Here is a 21,317-nt window from a genome sequence, read left to right on the forward strand (position 1 = left end):
CAATAAATATGGCCAGAAATGATAAGATCAAACACTTTATCCTCAAACTTGGTGATTTTCTTATAAACTTAAGGACTGTTCCTGCTTGCGTTGACTTTCTTAAAAATGCATGGTCACAGAGCTGACAGCACGGTGGATGCTGTAACTGTAAATGGTCAACCAGGACGGGCAGGAGTGTCAGGTTACATGCTGGCATGCCCAGACATGTCGAACACAATTTCTTCTGTTTGATATTAAGACCTGTAATAAACCATCTTTTATTTGCAATCATCACTCACACAGATGCATTTTTGTCACATTGCAATCGTCTTTGTTTCACAACAGCATGGGCTTCTCTGCACCGTGCAAAACCACTTATTGTTACTGGAAACCAGATATTCACCGGAGACCCTTCAGGTCTATACTTCCACAAAGAGCTCGATAAACTCAAGGGATCCCTAAAAGCCGTTGACAACTTTGAGTTATTTCCATATCAGAAAGTAAATTTTAAGAGGTAGGAGGTTCCCAAAAAAGCCTGTGAAAAGCCCCCCTTGTGTTAGGTTAAATGGTCATTTTCACAACCATCACAGTGTCTTTTTGTCTGAGGTCTGTAGCTACCTTGCTGAGACGTACAATAGGAGGTCCAGCAAACAAAGAAAAAACACTGCAGTCATTCAGGTGCTTGGTGTCCCCTCATTGGGCCCTTTCTCATTTAAATACATCAGACGCCCGAGCCATGTGATTTGTTTTTTATCTATAATCACATGTAAAGAGTTTGCTATCAGAGTAAAATCACCATGTCAGAGTTAGTTGACTTTTGATTTGTTGGAGGATGTATCAGCAGTGATGCAGTTTACTCTGAATTTCTTGGCTAAATAGACAAGCTGAGCACTCTGAGGCGAGGGAGAAGGACTCTGCAGATCCAATGAAAACAGGAAACTCACGGCTGGCGGTTCATGTCCCAATTCGAAGGCCCCCCTGTTATAATTGTTCTCTTTTCACTCACTTCTCCATAACCAGGCGAACACGAGCTATTTGCATAACTGTTGAGACCTGCTCGTCACCCCCTGCCCCTGCCCTACTTCCACTCTGTCAGCCTAATGCTTCCCAGCACTCTCTTTATCTGCCAGTTCTTGTTGTTCTGGGAACATCAAATGATCGACACATTAAATTAGCAGGACTCTAGTCTCAGTCTAGTCCTTACAGCCTTGCGACTGTGGCTCGGCGCATACATGCATTCAGTGGGATGGCCCACATTGTGGACGATGGAGGAGATTGGCACGGTTTGCTATTTGTTGTGTCTTTTCTCACCAGTGTCACAGGGACGGCTTTATGTTGTGGAACATGAAGAGGTGCAGAGATATGATCTGTGTGTGTGTTTGTGTTACGGTGGAAGAATAGGGCTGTGGGATCTGATACTGTGAAAATGACAGAGTAGTCTGATGTGTCAGACTCTCACGGGACGGCAGGCGGAGCGGAGCTGCAGCCAGAGCAGCTCCGGTGGGAAACTGCTGAGGTTTCACTCAGGGAGTGTTATGTGGCTGTTACACGCATTGTGTCATTTCTCTTTTTTTCAGACAGAGATCTGACTGGCTACAGTGTTGTAAAAGTAAAAATGACCAGAGTTAAATTTTAGAATACGCACCAAAGTCTAAAATAAAGACGCAAAGTGCAGAGGACTGACCGGTTATCACTGAGTTTCCTGCAAAAGTAAAGGGGGTATAGCTCAGTGGTAGAGCATTTGACTGCAGATCAAGAGGTCTCCGGTTCAAATCCGGATGCCCCCTTGTCTTTAGCAAGAGTTGAATATTTACAGAAACTGGAAAGGAAAGACACAAGGGAGAAAATGAATCAAATAAGATAAGATGCTATAAAACACTTGGAAAGCCAGGCGTAAACCTCAGTGGCACATTTATCTGTGGATAGGACGTTTCCGGTTCAATTGTGGGTCATTCTGCAGAAGTTAAACATTTCTAGAAATGACATCCTGCAGAGACGATAAACCACAATCATGAAGCAGTAAAGTTATGAAAAGAAACGCACGGAAAGACTGAATGAATTAAGATAACACTTTATTCAGCCTCGAGGGGAAGACAGATAATCCTATATATGCAAATACAACTTGATAATGTCTAAAGCATTTCATTCTACTTTGGTTTTTAAAAAAGACAGGAAAGTGAATCATTAATTGCTGCAAAAAGCTCCCACAGTAAGACTTTAGTGATTCCTTCATTTATACACCTAGTGGCCATGTGAGCAGGTAAAAAAGTGACAGGACTCTCACTTCAGAGCATCCTGTTACTCTATCTGTTCAAACCTCTGCGGCCTCCTCACTTCCTGGGCCTCAGGCCTTTGTGGTATCTGCCGGCGGCCTGAAAAGAAACCGCTGCAAACATTCCCCATCAGGAGAGGCCCGAAAATTTCTGAGACGTTCGTTGCCCCCGGGGCTTTAATACAATATTCTCTCCTGATCCTGTGAAGCCCCACAGAGACAAATGACAGATGGGCCAGACATTAGAGGTCGATCATCTCTAAAATATACCCCATCTGTATATATTTAATGTTTGCTCTGCAGCCAGAGGTCTATTAGCAACCAGCAAGATGAATCATTGTCAGAGGATCGAGGTTGATTACCCTCCTTCAATTCCACAGTCTGCAAGATTTCAACTTTCAACTTATTGTTTTTATGACTCATGCGGATTGTAGTTCATGTTTTTGTAATGCGGAGTGGCAAAGTTCAATCATGGCTTATTGTTTACCAAGAGTGAACTCCGCAGGGAGCAGGGTGATATACAGCAACAGGGGAGGCCAGACAAATTAGGAGCCATGACAATGAAAAGCAGATGTGACTGCAGGGCACTTAAATGACTTTACTGCTGTTTGAAAGCAGAGACAGTATAGTAAATGCTGGCTAATTGCTAAAGACACTGATAATTGTTTGAACATGCGATGCTTAATTTAAAGTACACACCAGTTACATATGTTTTCCTTTTTCTCAGTGCTGTCTTCTCTCTGTTTTTCCTGTTTATGAATCCAGGAGTTGCCACTTTTCTGTGATCTCTCATCAGTTTTCCAGCTTTGAAAGCCGTGATTTATTTCCATGATCCGTTAATTGCTATTAAAATCAGGGAACTGCTGTTAAAATGACCACAGGGGGGCTCAGCATTAGAGGATAAAGGGTATCAGGGCCAAGCAGAGGTTGCCACATGGCATATATTGGACATGCCACCTGTCAGAAAATCCTGCATCATTACAAGCTTGACAAACACACCCATGAGCGCGCACCTTCTTCCCAGACGCTCCAACCTGATCAGTCGAGGGAATCCACTCTTTTTGTTACTGGGATTAATTCCTGGCACCGGCCTTGGCCCAGCTCCAGCCGGGGAACAAGAGCAGTTTCCATCCCACAGAGCAGCAGTTTATCCCGTGTGGTGGTCCAACTGGGCTGATCCTCTCATATTAAATGGATTAGCAGAGGCCTTGTTCTACTGTCAGGAGCTCGTGAAAAGAACAGGGATTTAGCATGTTGGCATTTTTTTTTTCTGACAAAATTTCAAATGGCAAATGCAAATCATGAAATCACTGAAAAGAAATCCTGCAGCCCGCACATACTGGGGCTTCTAAAACGAGTGGATTGTGAATTTCTGCACACTAGCGTCAGAAACATGATTCGTAGCTGACCTCTCCGAGAGTATCAGCCGTGTTTAGCTCTGGTAGTATCCGTGGGAAACTGTAGCATTAGCACTACTTACAAGCTTTTTGATTTCCCATGGGAGACATCCATGACAGGAGCAGGTTAGGCTAAACGCTGCATGGCATGACCAGGGTAGAGGAGATCACGTTACAGATATCTGGAAAAATCACATGAAGGGTGTAATGTTTGCCCATGAATCTCAACTGCTCACACACCAAACTGCATTTATTTTCAGGCACATTTAAGCAGAACTGCAGTGCTCTCGTTTGCTGTTCCTCATAAGCTCCAACCAAGACTTTGTTGTTTCATGCGCTCTGGGGTCGCCCTGCATGAAGACTGCACTTCAAACACAGATAGCACTCAATCTCATGCTCTTCCAGTCTTTGAGGAGACGGATGGCAGGTGCTCCTCCCTGCCTGCGCTCTTATATTAATCTCCTTCAGAAGGCAGCCGACCCATCAGCCTCACAGGCTTCCATACGGGCGCCACACTAATCACACTGTTTAATGGGAGGCCGTCTGTGTCCGAGCCCTCACACCAACACAGATGTGCTGAGATCAGGCTGGGCACAAACAGCCCTGACCCTGGATCAGCCCCCTGTGCCTGCTCCAGGACCAGATCCTGCAGTGTTAAACCTCAGTTAGTCTGTTTCTGGCCAGCAGCCTCAGGATGGATCGATACACGATGCAGGCAAGAAGGCTACTTAAGCTAAGATTGATGTGATTTGCTTGCTTTTGGCCTCATTAATTGCTCCAAGGTTAATTAATGCAGTTGGATGTTGGATGTTCACTGCAGAATGATGAATGTGCAGAGTTTCTACAGCAGAAGCTGCTTTCACACAGTTTCTCTGCGCTCAACTTAAATCTCACTTTCAGACTTGTGGTCATCGTTTGTGACACCATAACTTTGGCAGACAATCATGGTTCAGAATGGGAGTTATACAAGTGTGATGTGGAAACCTCCACACACACTGAGAGTCAGGGGATGTCTTGTGTCAAGTAGTAAAAAAAAAGAGTGAAGAGTTCCTCCTCAATCATAGCTCACCTACACCTGATCCTCATGCCAATCAGCCACCACAGCTGCAGCCAATCCATGAATCACCAGCCGCAGGATAAAAACCTGCCTCTCCTCACCAGTCTTTGCCAGATTGCTGCCCTCTCTAGCCTGCCAACACATCTTGGCAATTAAGCGCTCCTAGCGCCTTATTCTTTGCCTTCCCTTTTTCAAGTAATTAACTCTGTGTTCTCCTTGCTTTTGTCTGAATGAGGTATTAAATTAAACTCAAAATAATATTAGTATGTCTTGGGATGCCTTAAAATTCTGATAAGTGAGAGCTGAATGAAGAGCCTAATGTTATGTACCTAAATGCACACACACACAAACATGTTGACTTTGGTCACATTTGCAGACATTACATAGGCTTAGATTCATTTCCTGGAGACTTAACCAACCCTAAGCCTAACCACTGATCCAAAAATCAACTGTTTTCCAGTTGGGGATGTGGCTTTGTCCCTTGTACAACAAGCCATTACCAATTAACTATGTCAAAAACACACACAGCTACGTGTGTCCCGTCAGTCTCCAACAGTCACGTGATCTACAGTGAGCCCCCTCCTGCTCAGCTGGACTTAGCCCAGTGTCATTGAAGTCTGTGTAGTCCATTCAGCGAGGCGGGCCCAGCCCCGGATTGAGGCCACACTTGCTCACTGGCCCTTTCCCACAACCTCCAGGCACCTTGGAGGAAGTCATCCATGCATAACTGTGCTCCTTAATCAAAGGCTGAATGTAGAAGTTGTCCCGGAGGTTGGCTGCTGCGAGTGCGGCATTAGCAAAGCACATGCTCTCTTTTCACAGAGAAACAATGCTGCCCATTGTGTCTGGCCACAAGTGTCTATCTTGATTTAAAGGGGGATCTCACAAGCAGACAATGACAAGGGGATATCTCTGACCACCGGAGTAACACACACAGGATAGGTTCAGGACTGCACACACCACCATAAAATTAACATGCTCGCGTGTGTCAGCATCATCTTCAAGATAACAGCCACTGCATGCTTCACTGCAACAGGAAAAAGAACCAGCCTCCACCACAAATCCTGTCAAAGAAGCTGCAGAGCAATGCCCTCTGTGACTGTTTTGACAGGTTGAACTTATCTCTGTTTTTAACTGATGTAACAAGCTCTACTGGGCCTCTTAGAGATGTCAAAATAAGAGCTTAGTATGATAAATGCACGAGACCACCGGATCCCTGCTTTTGCTCTGATAGCAGTCGACCAGTCATTAGCGAGAGACAGCTGGACGCACACGGAAGTCATGCAGGCCTGATAAATGTCATGGAATCACCTCAAAATTTAATTGAAGCAAATATATCTGGGGACAGGATGCAGCAGTGAATGCACAAGAATAAATCAGGCATGCCTTTAACAGAGAGCATCTTCATGTTCCATCCCACCTCCTCTGGCCTCTTCACTGCTTTATAAATAGCGGTGACCCATCTTTAAATAGGACATTGTTTTGTCTATTGTCTTTCCAACCCTGTGCTGTCCTGATCACTGATGCTGAAATGCTGCGGTAAACATCCTGTGACACCCCCAACCCACCACTCTGACCTCAGTTACACTGCGCAGACCGCTACATTTGAGGGATCTGCAAGACAAATGTGGCTGAAAATATCTATTTTATTGGTAATGCTGGTGATAGAAATTCATAAAATTAGCTTTGTCTATAAATATGTCTCCACCTGTTTCTGTTTTCAGTTTGCACATGAAAATCCAGAGTGGAAAAAACAGCAAATACAAAAACAAATGCAAGTCTAATGGAAAAAGACTTTAATTAATCAGGATGTACACGACATAAACACTAAGAAACATCAGATGTCTGTGGACCGATGCGTTTCTTTTTTTTTCTTTGAATTCGCTGAGATGTTAAAGCATCAGCTTTCGAAGCGGGAAATAAAACGTGCGAAACATGGTTTCTCCTTTCAACATGATTAGACTCAGCATCAGACTGTTTAAGAGGAGCCTTTTAAAAGGATGTTTAGGGGCTCGGAGCAGGGGGTGTGCTGAAGTGGTGGTTCCCTATTCTTCCCATTATCCGGCTTGCCATTTTCTTTGGAATGAAGGCCATCTATCAGGAGCCCCTATAGGTCCTTTCAGAGCTGAATAAAAGGATCACTGAGAACAGACCTGTCTGTGGGTTGCTCAGACATGGGAGACAACAGATGTGTTAAACATAGCCTGCTCCCTCACAAAAAGCCCAGAGAGTCGGGGTTGCATGCTCCCTAATGGAGAGGCAGCTTTATGTTAATTGCTGAATGGAGTCAGTGAATGCTTCTGCAAGCTTTCAGTGAGCACGTTCAAGCAGGAATCCCTCGCCATAAAGAAGGCTTCACCTCAGCTGAGAAGAAAAGGCCATAAATTTGTTACAAGACCTATAACCAACCTGCATCTTAAGCTCCCATAAAAAAACTAGAGTGCAACTTTAGCTGTGTGTAAAACTACAACAGTAAAGGTTTGACTGAAGTTCAGATTAGGCTGATCAACCCTCAGAGATCAATACTGAAAAGTTTTCAGTATCGATATTATTGCATCACTATGATTGATACTAAAAAAATGGATCCATCTCCACCTGCATTTAGGTACAAGTGCACAGATAGTACATAAATATTAACAGTGAAATGTAATTAAAGTAACCCAAGTAAATAGTATCTATTATGGATATTTTGTATCATTTTTAATATTGGAACAAATTTTATTATTAGAATAACTATGCATGTAAGTATATTCTTATATGCAGCAGTAGTTGATAAATGTTATTGTTGTAATTTGTAATTGATAAGCATGGATTTCAGTTATTTTACATGAGTTAGGACTCAATAAAAGAAAAAATCTGTGGTAAAATTAAGATGTTTGCAGTGTTGTCGCTTCACAAGGTGATAATCTACAAAGTAACTCAAGCAAATACTGTAGATAAATGTAGTGGGGTACAAAGTACAACACTTCTCTCTGAAATACATGTGTAAAGTAGTATTAAAGGGAAATCCAAGTAAAATAGTAAATTTACTTTCCACCACTGAATAAGTTACAACTGTTTTTGTTTTTAACAGATATTAGTATCAGTATTAGTACTGATGGTTCTGTTTTCTCAGAATTGCTGTGCTTTGGCTCAATGTTTTATCTTGTTGCAGACAGCAGTAAAGAACAAGGCCTCTGGTATGATAGCAAAGTGTGAGAGCTTGTTGCTGTTTGCCATCTGGGGCCACGCTTCCCTCCTGTATTCCTGTGGGAATCAGGATAATCCTGGGAGCTTTTCGTCAGAGCGCACATGCCTCCTTCATCTACCCAACGGATTTCACATCAAGTTAAAATTTCTTAGAAATTCAGCAACACGCAGAGCGGCTCATATACACGAAACATCAGATATTTTAGTGATTTCGCCCAAACGCAGAGAGTTTTAATTCAACTTCTGCACCCCAGTATCATTCTGTGACACTGGAGGAGGAGGAGCAAAGGTCCTTGCATCAAACCCTGGAGCCTAAACAATGGGAGCTTGGCGTGGACAGCCCGAGGCGAAGCCATCTGCCAGGGAGAGAGTGAAGTCCCTTTGTCAGCTATTGTGGAATGTGGAGGCAGATTGATGAGGGCTGGGTGATTCCTTTAGGGCCTGGTGAGGCAGCAGGCAGAGCAGGGCCGAAGGGACGCCACAGGGAACTCCCTCTCCTTCTGTCTCCACATTCGGCCGTCACATGACGGTGCAGCCAGACGCCACAACCTGGGAAAACGAAAAGGGAGAGTGTTTTTGAGAAGCTGATGTAATGTTCCAGGATATTCCAATAAAAGACTATTCCAGATAAACCCTTGTTTTGATATCTTCCAGTAATAGCTTGAAGCTTGAATTTTTTTTTCTGCTCAGTAAATGTAAGAATTTACTTTGCTGTATAAGAATGCCATTGCAGGCTGGAGTCCCGCCAGGTCACGATAGTGTGTCCCCTCTCGATGACCTCTCACCTCTCAGCAGGTGTGTGTGGACGGCCTTTATTGAGAAAAGCCAGTCCAGAAGCTCTCTGGCTTTTGGAGTGGGAGGGTCGGGGGTTGGAGGACAGGGCAGATGTTGTATGTGAAATCCCCCGGGGAAAGTGTGCCGCCATGGAGGGAAGGGGTCAGGGCAAGAGGGCGGGTCTCTGACACAAACAGCACAACAGACAACTCTGGTTTCCATGGCAGCTTGCTGCATCACTAAGCCGTCTGTCTCTGGGACATAAAACATGACTTTAGGCTGTGGGATCAAGGACAAAATGAGTCTTTATTCTGCTTCTGATGGCGGACAAAGTCCAGAATCTGGTTTAGAATAGGATCAGATTCAGAAACACGTGTGATAGCATGCTACCATGCCGCTGCAAAAAATGAGACTGCTTGTCTTGTCTCAGATGTCTGCGGTTTGTTAGCATTTCTACCAAACAGACCAAAGAGGTTAAATTATCAAACATGTCTCCAAAAAATCAAAGATAAGAGAAAAGTCCAAATGTGTTGGAGCTGTTTTTTCTTCTTCTCTCTCCCATTAACCATCTCAACCCCATCTTCAACTAGCTCATCTTGCTACAATGGTAAAATGTTGTTTACATATTTATAAATTAACATTAACAGTCTTTATCAGTCAAGGACAGAACAAGAAGCTTTACTTTTCATTGTTTAACTTCATTCTGCTGATGATATTTTCAAAGTAAAAGTATTTAAGTAAGTTTTTAAGAACAATATTTGTGCATCATTCCCATCATTCCTTGCTGCCATTGTTTTTCTTATTTTTCTGCAGACCACACAAACACAATACTAAATCTTGACCAATAAACAGTGACTATAATAAGAAACTTTAATGTCTGGGGACGGTTTCAGCTGCGGCGCTTCAAAGCCGCAGGGTGCTGCAGAAATAAGATGGAGATAAAAAGCACAGCTTGTTGTCCTGACTGTTTACTGTAGCCAGACTGTGAGTCATTTCCTTTGAGGTGACGGCTGCAGAGGAATGTGACTTTCTGCTGATGTCTTTAATCAAACTCTTCCTGTGTCAGGTTATCTCAATATGCAACAAACAGGTGACATTTCACTTCAATCTTACAGCTGATTCTGCTGACCTGGTCACATCCTTATTGCAGCAAACAGTTTGAAAGGCGTTGGGCTAGTTAGGATAGCATGTTAGCGCCAAGCTTGCAAAAGACAATTTACCGCCCAGAGGTTTACAGAAAAATGTTGACCTTGAACATCAAGGCTCACAGACTGAATGTCCATAAAGAACGTGATAAATCTGGGAACTGTTAAATTAATAAACTGCACTACACTATACAACACAAAGAACTTTGTCCCCCTCAGGGATGGCTCCCAGGAAGCTAACTCAAGTAATGAATAGCTTGAGAGATTACAAAATATTCTGCAGAACGACCTTTAAGATGAGTTTGCCAGCAGAAAACATTTCCCAACAGTCATGGCGTTTTTTTCTTCCTGACCTTGTCCGTAAAACACCATTGTTCATTTTGCCAGCCGTCTACAAAGGGCCCTTACTGCGACAGAGCTCGCAGGCCAACTGCTCAGCCCTTATATGGGAGCCGTCAGTCCCGTGGTGCATGACATTTGTATAACATTACAGGGGTCACAGCCCACGGTCCAGTATGATTGGGCTGAATGAAAGAAAGTGGGTCAGGGCTGTGGACAAATCTTGAACTTCAGTCGGCATGAAGAAAGCACAGGTCAAATCATACTTAGATATGCATCTTCAGCCAATGGTTGGCCATAATGTCTGAAAAGGTCTCCTCAAAGTCCTCTCTCTATAGAGCCATTGTCGAGGAAGCTGCTCAAGAGGACACAAAGGGTTTCAGATCATCACTGAATCCATCAAGGGATTCAGAGGAATATGAACATACTCTGAAAAATACAGAATACATGCTCGTCTTTATGATGTTCACCATGTTCACCATTTTTGTTAGTATGTTAGCATGCTAACTTTTGCTAATTGGCAATAAACACAAAGTACAGCTAAGGCTGGAATGAATGTCAGTAAAGTCTGAAGGAGATGTGCATGTCTGGCAAAAACCACAGCAATCCACCCAACAGTCATCAAAACATGTCACACTAGAAGATGTCAGATGATCACCAAAGTGTCACCCTCTCAGGGACGTGAATGTCTGTACCACATTTCTTGGCAATCCATCCTGTGGTTGTTGAGATGTTTCACTGTGGACAGAAGTGGTGGAAAAGACAAAAACCCAAGGGGAGAGGCTACATGACACGGAAACAGGTAGATCTGGGATTGGATTTGTATAAGTGTAGGCCGATTGTGGTTTACCAGGACGTTGTTTATGGATTATATTATACAAGGATGTGGGCAGAACAATGTGAAGGGAAGCTACGTTATTATGGCGCTAACTGGCAGCTATTTGAGCAGCATGCCTAAACAAATCAGACATCACAGACAGAAAGGAAATTCACTAAAAATTTAGGGGATGATAAACAAATTTGACTGATGAGGCTTTGGAGTTCCTCTTTTCTATACAAAGCCAAAAGGTGCGTCTCTGTGTCCCGGTCTTCTGCCAAAAAGGATACAGGTACCGTCATACGTTCATGAGCCAACACAAACATGGAAACCTCATCGCTGCCTGAGCAGAGGTTGAGGGAGGAGTCCTTTCCTCCCCTCAAATCTCCCTCTGATTAGCAGGAAAGGGTCATCGTCCTCTGACATCTCTTTGTCTCTGTAGTATTGACGGAAAAGATCCTGATTTCCCAGGTCATCGTCAGCTGCTTCATTGGTGTCAGGTTTGCCTGATGTGGCTCACCGTGACCTCGGCTGAGACAACGTGAACAAAGTCACATCTCCAGGAAGAGTCCTCATTGTGAGTTTGCCTTTGTAGTCTGCATGTCGCAGAATACCATCCTGGTTATTTTTTCCTGTAGTATCACTAAAATACTTTTGGGTTACAGTGACATATCACGGAGGCGTTGGTATTTTGTAAATAACAAATATTAATCATTTAATGGACCTGTCCAGATACACAGTTTGTATTCTCTTGCTCTGAGTCCGAAGTAGGCACAGTAACAGATATCTGCTCGGATATTTTTAACATCTGAGGACGGTCTTTGCCTGTTTAAGCCATGAAAAACATGACATCAGCCAACTTTTGCCTCTGCGAGCCAAATTCAGCAGCAGCCTGGAAATAACATAATACGAGTCCTGCAAAGAAATCACAGAGGGATATCATGTATGGAAAATATGAACATCACTTGGAGGGTCTTCAAAGCCTTTGAGGACATTATACTTGCCAAGTCATGCTGTAATGTTGTATCTGGGGTCCTTTGTAGATGACAAATAGCAGTTTAGAATACAAATTCTGTCTAATTATATTGTTTTATGTGGCTTTTACAAGGCTTCATGGCAAGTTTACCCCCACGACCACATTTTACAAGTCTTCTTAAAATCCTGCGGCTTATTAAATGTCATTTCATGCTTTCATGTTCCTGAGTTGGTCGCATTCACTCTGAAAATCGCCTGCAGAGCACAGCTTTAACAAGAAAGGGCTTTTTTAGATGATTCCCTGGACATTATCCTTGATCCTGTCTGTGTGTTGGCGGAGATTGGAATAACAGGACAAATGGAGAGTAGGATGTGAGCAGCCCAACTCTGACCTCCATCTGCACAGTTTCCTCTCCAGTCTCCCTGGGTGGGACTCCCCCAAGGCCGCTAATACTCACACATATCTACTGTTCCCCAATCATGTCTCAAATTATTCGGTGCTTTGCCTTCTCAGACTGGCTATAGTGTTTCTCAGGGTGCTGAGGTTAGGGACCCTCGTTGTCGAGAGGGTTTGTTGCAGTTGGTCTGCTGCCACTGGAGATATTAATCTGCAGTCATGGAGCAGGAAATCAAAAATAAGCTGTAGAACACACTGAATTAGTGGAAACAGCTAGATAATCCACTTTCTCCATAACAATAAAGTCACAGACAGGTTTCTCAGAAAACATCTTGGTGCTGAGATCATCTATTAGAGAGGAAAGTCATCTTAACACCAGACATTGTGGGAAGCTGAGCCATGGCTCTGTTTCATTGGCTGCTTTAATGTAAGCAAACAGCACTGCGGAACAGATGACTATCGACGATAAAGTTTGTGTTGCCATCATTTGCTTGATTTCAGGTTGGAAATGAAAATTTAATAAGACTGAGACAGTGAAGTGTAGCTGAATGCCATCAACAGCATGCTAACGTGCTCATAATGATTATGCTTAGCAGGTGTCATGTTTATGGTTAGCTCAGCATGCTAGCATGCTAACAATCGCTAATTAGCAATAAACAAACAGTACAATTGAAGGTAATGGGAATGTCTTTAGCTTTGCAGGTATTTGATCATAAGTACAAATCATTCTCTTATGAACGCTTGTGCCAAATTTCATGGCAGTCCCTCCAAAAGTTGTCGAGATATTCCAATGAAATGGAGAAATGTCAACATTGTGACACCTGAGCAAAGATCGTACACAAAATTTTGTTCCAGTCGTTCGAGTAGATGTTATTTCACGGGATAAGAGAAGGTTTTGACCTGTGGGTGGCGCTACAGGAAAAGCCAGAGGATCATCAAAGCCAAAGCCTTGAATATCTATAGCAAATTTCATGGCAATCCATCAAATAATTGTTGATATACATCAGCCCAGACCAGAGTCGTGGACCGACAGATGAAAAACCACGTCGCTAGCATGGCTAAAAGTCAGACATCTGGCTATCTGCAACAAAATCTTGGCGATCTTTTGTGATATACACTTTGGTTTTTACATACAGCAACAAGAGACACGCAAGTTTAGCATGTGGCTTGAATTTGCTTGGTTGGCTCATTTGCCAGCAGAGTGAAACACTGCCAGCCTTCATGAAGATCGGGCTTCAATCTGATGCATCGCTCAATCCCCTCAGGAAGTGTGCGCACCAGTGCAAGCAAAGGAAGTTTACCCCTGCTCCACAGATCTCTGTTTATGTTGGGGCCACCTCGTTAGGATGTAGATCAGCGCTGACTTTTTTTTTCTTTCCGTGTGTGTCATGAACTGAGTCACTTTTTTCCGCATGGTAAACAAATTGATCTTGTTGTTATTGATGGAGCACAGGATGTAGCTCTTGGATAAACCACAGAAGATGGGTTTAATGAAAGGGAAGCCTCTCAGTGTTGTCACATACCGGTGTTGAGGCAATTTATTGTCATTACTGCAACACTGACACTGATTATCTGAGTTTGGACTGGTGGGCAACTTATGTAACATGAGGACCATTTGATCTGTGTCTCTAGCAGATACAGTGTAAATGCTAAGACTTTAGCATGGAACAGAACAGTGAACCAGTCTTAAGCCAGAACATCTAAAACAGCTGGGACTGTTTTGGAAATCAGTCATAATAACTCCAAATTTGGCCAAACAAATGCATTTCCATGCTTTATAGCTAAAATGCTGTTTCACTCATGATGAAGACTGATTTCTGTGTTCCAAAAAAAAACCTTAATTATTTCACAAAGACATAAAAGTCTAATTAAAGAAAAAATGTTAAATAAATGACTAAAAACATCTTCCCCGTGACTCCCTGCCTCATACACAGTCACGATGATTTCGCTTCATTGAGAGACGGCGAATTTGTTCAATGCTTGCTTTGTGTAAGGAAAATAAAAGGCAAAGTATGTCACATTGGAAAGATTCAGATCGAGGCCATTAGGATTTTTTCGATGACCGGCATCCATTCAGGCTGCAAGAAGTCCATAAACACACAAGTATGTTTTCATATAAGTGTTAAAATGCCATATTGTCCCCAGAGACATATCATTACCAAACATCAGAATTTCCTCTCTTTGGATTGTGGTGGTCTTACAGATGCAATCAATCTGAAGATAAGGAGATTTGCTGTTTGCTTTAGTGGTAGAAAAATGCAGGATTTGTTTTTTCTTCCGGAGAATGTTTGGGATTTGCTGTTATCTCCATCACTTTTTACACGCAGCAGTGAAACAGAGATGTTCTGGCAGCCAGGCACACAATGGCACAAGGTTATCAGCTGTGTCACTTCAGCTCCTCTCGCAGTGAACCCCCCCCCCCCCACACACACACACACACACACTCCTCCTGTTTCTCAGAGAGGGGGTCCTGCTTCAAAATTTGTTTTGCCTGCAGAAAAGGAACGTCAACCAGGGCCATAACTTCCACTGAGGACATGGAGGTCATGATCTCTGTATGAATGTCTTGTCGTATCCTCATCCATTTTTCATACAAAGACACCATTTAGATGTCTTCTCAAGTTCTTATATTCTGGCTTCTAACGGAGACTTCAAATCACCCACAACTGCTTAATGGCTCCCTCAATAAGAAAATACCTCCAAGACAGAAATCACACATAATTTCTATAATCAACAACTTTCTCCCATATCAACAATTTACAGAAGTGAAAAACTGAGTTGCCATCAAGAGGGAATTTCCTTTTGACTGTGAGTTGTGAGTTTTCTTACAATGACTTCTGTTATAAAGATGAAAATCCAGCTTGGCATCTGTGATGATAATTCCGTTTTTCTGTGAGTAGAAAAGTTGCAGGATTCACCGACATCAACGGTCTTTGTTTTCTAAATTTGGTTGAGCCGACATTTGAGCCTTGTCCAAACTGAAAAATATCTATAATCCCATGATTACAGACAGATTGTTCACATTACACATAACATGCGTACATTTGATTTACAGTGTGTTGTTCTGCCAAGCTGGAAAGGCATAAAATATCTTCCAGATTTCCTGCAAAAGTTCATACATGGAAACCAAACGTCTGCCATGAAGCTGTGTGAGATTTGAGCATGTTTCACTCACAATGTTCCTCTTGAAGCTGAAGTGGAAAGGCAAAGTGACCTTTAAAGAGAGATCTGTAAGAGATCTTGCACGAGAGATGTATCTGAGATGTAAAGAACTCCGTTTCCTTTCTCTTGGTTACATATTGATCGTATGAGCACAAAGGCAGCACAGTTGAAGCCGCGCAGACAGTGATTGGGTGTGCTCTCTCCATTTGATCTCTTTTGTTCTCGCTTCAGCAGCAATTTACTGAGGCAAAAAGATCCCCTTTGTTTCTCTTCATATAGAGACTGGCAATGCAGCAGATCATTGTGAAAGTCCCTGCACTTCCTTCCCTTTATGTTTGCAACACACAAGCACAAAAGAGTTCGAAATACATCCTCATTTAACCAGACCGCCAGGGTTGTGAAGCAGCAAGTATGATACGTGGCCTATGCATGTTTTAGTACAGAGAGCAAAGCCTGAGCTTGTCACCGATGCCTGAAAGTTTTACTTCCTTCTTTAAAGGGGCTCTCCACCTCCTTTATACATGCATCTCAGTTCAAAGGTCACAAAAAGTATTCATCAGCTTGTAAGAGTTGTTGTATGGTATCTTCTGTGGCTTTGTGACTTGAAGTAAACATTTTGGAGGCAAAGTGGATCTGATGAAATACCTTGTTGAACTGCATTATGGGAAATGCAGGACCCAGTGTTTTTAAAGCCTGGTGTGCGCTGGACAACTAAAGACCTCTGCAGCTTTGATTCTGATCATCATTTGTCAATCTGACTCTTGTGAGTTCCCCACTTTCATACCAAATCACTGGAGAGCCCCTTTAAGTTGAGGAATAATGTATATTTATACTGCAAGATACTATAGAAGTAGTGTACAGGTCCTAAATAACTGATTACACTGACCCTCACTACAAGAAAGCATTCAGCTTTACAAGTGATTTGTCTCATATGCTGCTAAGATTAGCATCTTAGAAACAAAATAACAGACAGTAAGGATGGCACTTAAAGAAAATAACTTTTTTTATTGCAGTGATGGTGTATGCAGGTATCACACATTTTCCTATATGTAGCAGGAAGCCTTTATCTTTCATGTACTCCAAGCACTATGACTCCATATTTCTAGGTAAGACCTTTGATGCTTCACAAACTTTGACAAAACTGGCCCTTTTCATTAATCCTGAACTCTATTATATTGCCTGACAAAGAGCTGCATATGCAGGAAAAAGCAATGAAAGTCTAATTAATGATCCAACAGGCTCAGTGAGAACTGGGCCACAGAGACAATATCTGACTGAGCCGGTGGGAACCGATGTCACGCAGGAACTGGATGGTGTTTTCTCAGGGAAAATGACTAAGTGGAAATTAAAACAGTAGAGAGCAAGAAGAAAGACGGCAACAACAACAACGAGATTCTCCACAACACTGTGGTTTGGTTAAGAAGGTTGCGAGAACTGGCTTTACAAAATGCAACCAACTGTGGTTACCCAAGGCAGCAAATCTACAGTCTGACAGTCTGCGAGTTCATACGGAGAGACGGAGGAGTGGAAATATTCTCCCATTGTGTGAAATTACACTTTAGAGAAATATCACAAGAGAACATCAAAAAACTAATTAAATGTTATTGTTGATGATGGATATATGTGTTTGATTTTACATTACTGTCTGAGAAAAATGCTCCCTCTTAAAGTAGCTAATACCCAAAAAGCCTCTGCTTTCAAAGGTACTTCCTCTTTACAGTCACTACAATGTATAAGGTCAAAGAGATAAAGTGACCAACCACACCTAAGATCTATAAGAATGACTGCACTGAAAATCAAAGCAATCTGTGCCTTACACACGAGCTGTCTGCGGGTCGCGATCAGAAACGAGATCCACCAGAGGAGGCGAGATGGAGAGATCGATTACTCTGAGGTTTCCCAGGATCCTGCCTCTCTCCAGGGAGAGCGAGCCTCTGCTGCGGCGCTGCGTGGGTCTCTCGACTGTCATTATCACCGATGGGAGCCACAATAGGTCAGAGAGATGAGATAACATTGTGAGCAGCAGAGCAGCAGGTGAGAGGCTCAACAGGGCACGATTAGGTATCCGGGTCCCAGGGTGTAGCATTGCCTGAGGCCTCGGGGGCCTCGGCCCCGCCATCTGCCGGGGTGAATTCCTCCTGCTGGAGAGGAGCCGCTCAATAGCAGCACAAACTGTTGCTGTGGGGCGTTGCTTTGAGTTTCTCCTGTTACCTTTTATAGAGAGAAGTGTTACACTTTACATTTCCTTTGTTACAGTCTCCAAAACAAGCTGAAAGAATGCAAGAAACTCCTGCAAACAAAGAACTGAAACTTCTGGTATTCGTGTGGTGATTTATTTATTTTTTTTGCCCTCATTAACAATTACCTGCTTTAGCTGTTGTGCTTTAAATGTTAAAATCCTGCTTTTGAAGCCAAAACAGAGCGTATTTGTGTCTAGAAATGTGTTCTGTCTGCAGGCCCACGTCACCTGGCATCATCCATGAATCTCTGGAAACAGTACTTGTTAGATATGCAGTCCAGATCTGCCTTTTTTTTTTGGAATTCTAGGGTTCGGGGCGGCAGTGTGAGGCCATCAGTCAGCGAGAGCACACCCCAGGGATGCTCTGATGACAGCCAGACTGGATGGTTCACACATGACCCGAGAGCGCTGCTGCACGCAACACCCGGCCCTGTGACCCGCCAGCGCCAGCCCCACACTTTGATCTGACAGCGTGGTGTAAAATTGGAGATGCCCGCCGCGCTCACACATGCCAGACATGCAGTCTGTGTGACAGGCAGGCATGAACACAGCTGAACATGAGAATATTGAATTAGGAGCTGTCGTGCAAATCCAGGATGTCTTGCAAGGCTCTCGGCTTACCAGGCAGGCCAGGTGAGCGGCGATCAATCAAGGTTTTGTCATCAATATGCTCGGATGTGAAGCTCTGCAGGACTCAGCCAGCAGGTTCTGAACCTTCAGATAGTTTTCACTCATGTAAATAAAATATAAGGGACACAGCTCTGCAGTCTTGATGAGATGAAAGGTGTGTGTGCGGTGTGTGTGTGTGAGTGACGAGCAGGAGCCACATCTGTTAAATCACTTAAAATCAGTTAAGAAGCTCCCGGTGCTGTCACAGCTATCAGACACTGATAACTGTGACCAGAGCCTCCAACCTGAGAGTCATAGATCTTGACATGCTCATTATCCACCATATCTACTTTCACTGACTTTAACGAAATCCTGACACCAAACCCCAACAGTAGGCCATGTAAAATCACATTTATTATGTGTATACAGTTTGCAGCCCCTGCACACCATCATTTGTTTGTGACTACACATAATAGCACTTTTTTTTTATAGGATGTCGTGAGACAGCAGTCTGTCTTTGGTGGAAGGACATTGGCTGTCTTTGTGCAGATCTGGACGGATGATGACATGTCCAGATGTGTAGCGTGACCCTGCACTGACCCAAAGTGGAGCCCACAGTGTTCCTGTTGTGCACCCCAGCCATAAGATGCTGGATAGTGATGGGTTTAATGGTTACGTATTATATTACATGAAAAAACTAGCAAGAAAAAAAGTGTGTGGCATAAGAATACGACAGTATTAAAGATCAGTTGTACTGTCAAATTTCACTTTTATCAGTCTCTAAACACCTTCAGGAACTACACACAGGTCTTAGGGCTGCTAATGGTGGCTTATTGTTTAAAAGAAATCATTGTATACTTTCATAGAAACTACGGCAGAGAGTCAAATCTCTGTTGATGTATTCTCAACAGTTTGTGCTGCAGAGGAGTAAAAACATATTATTGCATGTTGTTACTCTGCCTGTACAAACACCGTGTCTGTTAAATAAGTGAATCAGACAGAAGTACTGATATTGATATTTTAAGTATACGTATTTGCTTTTACTGAAGTGAGAGGTGTGAGAACTTCCTCCTCGAGTCACTCAGTCTGTTCCCTTTGTTTCAGACCATTTTCAATATGCAGCCAGAGAAAGATCAAGCGAGACAATTTAAAAATCAATAAATACACATGTGCACATTTTTCCTGTTGTTCAGTGCTGACAGAACAGGCGGAGGATGAAGGGCCTTATCAGCTACACCTTAAGCTTCTCGATGTATAACATGTCCTCCATCTGTTCAGTCCATCAGGTCCGCTGTTGCTGTTTCTCCTGGAAAACAGTTCGGAGGCTGCCGACAGCCTCCAAACAACCCAGAACGAGGGTCCAGCATGGGACTATACGACCGACCCCCTGTCCCCCCCAGAAAAACCTCCTGCTGGGTCACCAGAAGGCCTGTGTTTTGATAGTGGCCATTACCCCCATTGGGTCGACCCTCTGAGCTAACATCCCTGCCACTAGATACACAAGTAAGCACGACTGCAAGCATGCTCCGTGACACTGGGTAAACATGTTGGCAGAGTGGAGGAATGTGAAGTGAGACAGCTCAAAAGACTGTCTGCTGCAGACAGAGGAGAGACAGAGCTGAGCATTCATTACTGTCTCTTTACAGACAGAAGACCATCTCTGATCTTGCTGACCTGGGTGGATGATCGGCCTGTGACGGTCGGTGCACTAAATCTACACTGTCTGCACTGTTCACCTCCACCTTTTGGTGATGCCTCCAAATGGGAAATTGAGAGTTATTAAGCAGAACGGGAAGAGGCTGGCTTCTCCATCACTGAAACTCGCATCACCACCTGGAGAATTACATGGCTTCATCTTTCAAGATGTGAGGGAGGAAGTGTGCTGTTTGAGCAAATCCAGAAACAAACCCGGGACAAAAGCAGAAAATGTACGCCCTCATCCTTTGTATCACAAGAACAATCTATATAATCCATGTTAACGTGCAATTAAACCAAGAATCTTTCCGGCAGGTGATTTTTATTCGAGATGGAGGAAAATCAAAGAGTCATGAACTGTACTGTGTCACAACAGTTAAGATGAGAGACAAACATTTATTTTATTGCCCGGTAACACCACTGTTTCTGCTGACTCTGAAAACGCTGAGAATCAAACTCTGTCTTACCACAGTCCCTTGCCTATAAATGTGCTGATCGGGTTTTTGTTTTAAGATTCGACCCCAGTTTCCCAAGAGCGCAAACTGGCTCCTACAGCTTAACTGGCACAAATGGTCTTATCTTGATGAAGAAAAGTTAAAAAACACTCTGAGATCAGCAGATAACCAGCAGCTATACTAACATGCCTCTCTGACAGCACATATTCATCACAGTTTAACATTGTCAGCTTGGGTTTATTATGGTTGCTCGGACTTTTTGAGGGATCAGACCTCTGCCCTCAAACAAACACTCTGTGGGAGCATGAATGTACTCATGTGGGCTGGGTGGCCTGCTGGGCTGCCTTGCTCCCTGGGGTGTCTGCTCATGAGAGGGCCTTTTATTCAGAGAACATCCTGGGGCCCTCCCACCCTCCTGTAGTGTTTGTGCCTATGGAGAGAAGGAGCTGGGAAAGCCCCAGTACAACAGAGGACAATTTGTGGTTAAAAGCTGAGACTCTGCTGTTTAGGTAAATATTGTAGCATGGGTGGAGAGCTGGGATTGTTGTTAGTACAACAAAAACAAAAGTGAAAACTGTAATTGAGGAAAATGTTTGATTATTTCAAAACAAACCTTGAGTCTTACCCTGCTAATCATTAAATGATGGAACGACTTACACGGCTGAGCTCGCTTTAAGCACTTTCTCCTCTTCACGTCATCACCATATGGTCCACATTCACTGGAGCACTGGGGCAAAAAAAACACGTACAGCATCATTATGTTAATGGAGTGGCCTCTTCCATGGCACTCAGCAGACAGCAGGCCAGGCTGAGTGA

The 21,317-nt window shown here is 43.3% G+C and overlaps 1 non-coding gene across 1 annotated transcript; it reads left to right on the plus strand.

The window, feature by feature from the left end:
• Positions 1-1,694: 1,694 nt before the first annotated feature.
• On the plus strand, positions 1,695-1,766 carry trnac-gca (transfer RNA cysteine (anticodon GCA)). Its single transcript has one exon. It is a non-coding gene; the product is annotated as a tRNA-Cys (tRNA).
• Positions 1,767-21,317: the final 19,551 nt, after the last annotated feature.

Source organism: Chaetodon trifascialis, chromosome 15 (genome assembly GCF_039877785.1).
Source record: "Chaetodon trifascialis isolate fChaTrf1 chromosome 15, fChaTrf1.hap1, whole genome shotgun sequence".
Taxonomy (NCBI): domain Eukaryota; kingdom Metazoa; phylum Chordata; class Actinopteri; order Chaetodontiformes; family Chaetodontidae; genus Chaetodon; species Chaetodon trifascialis.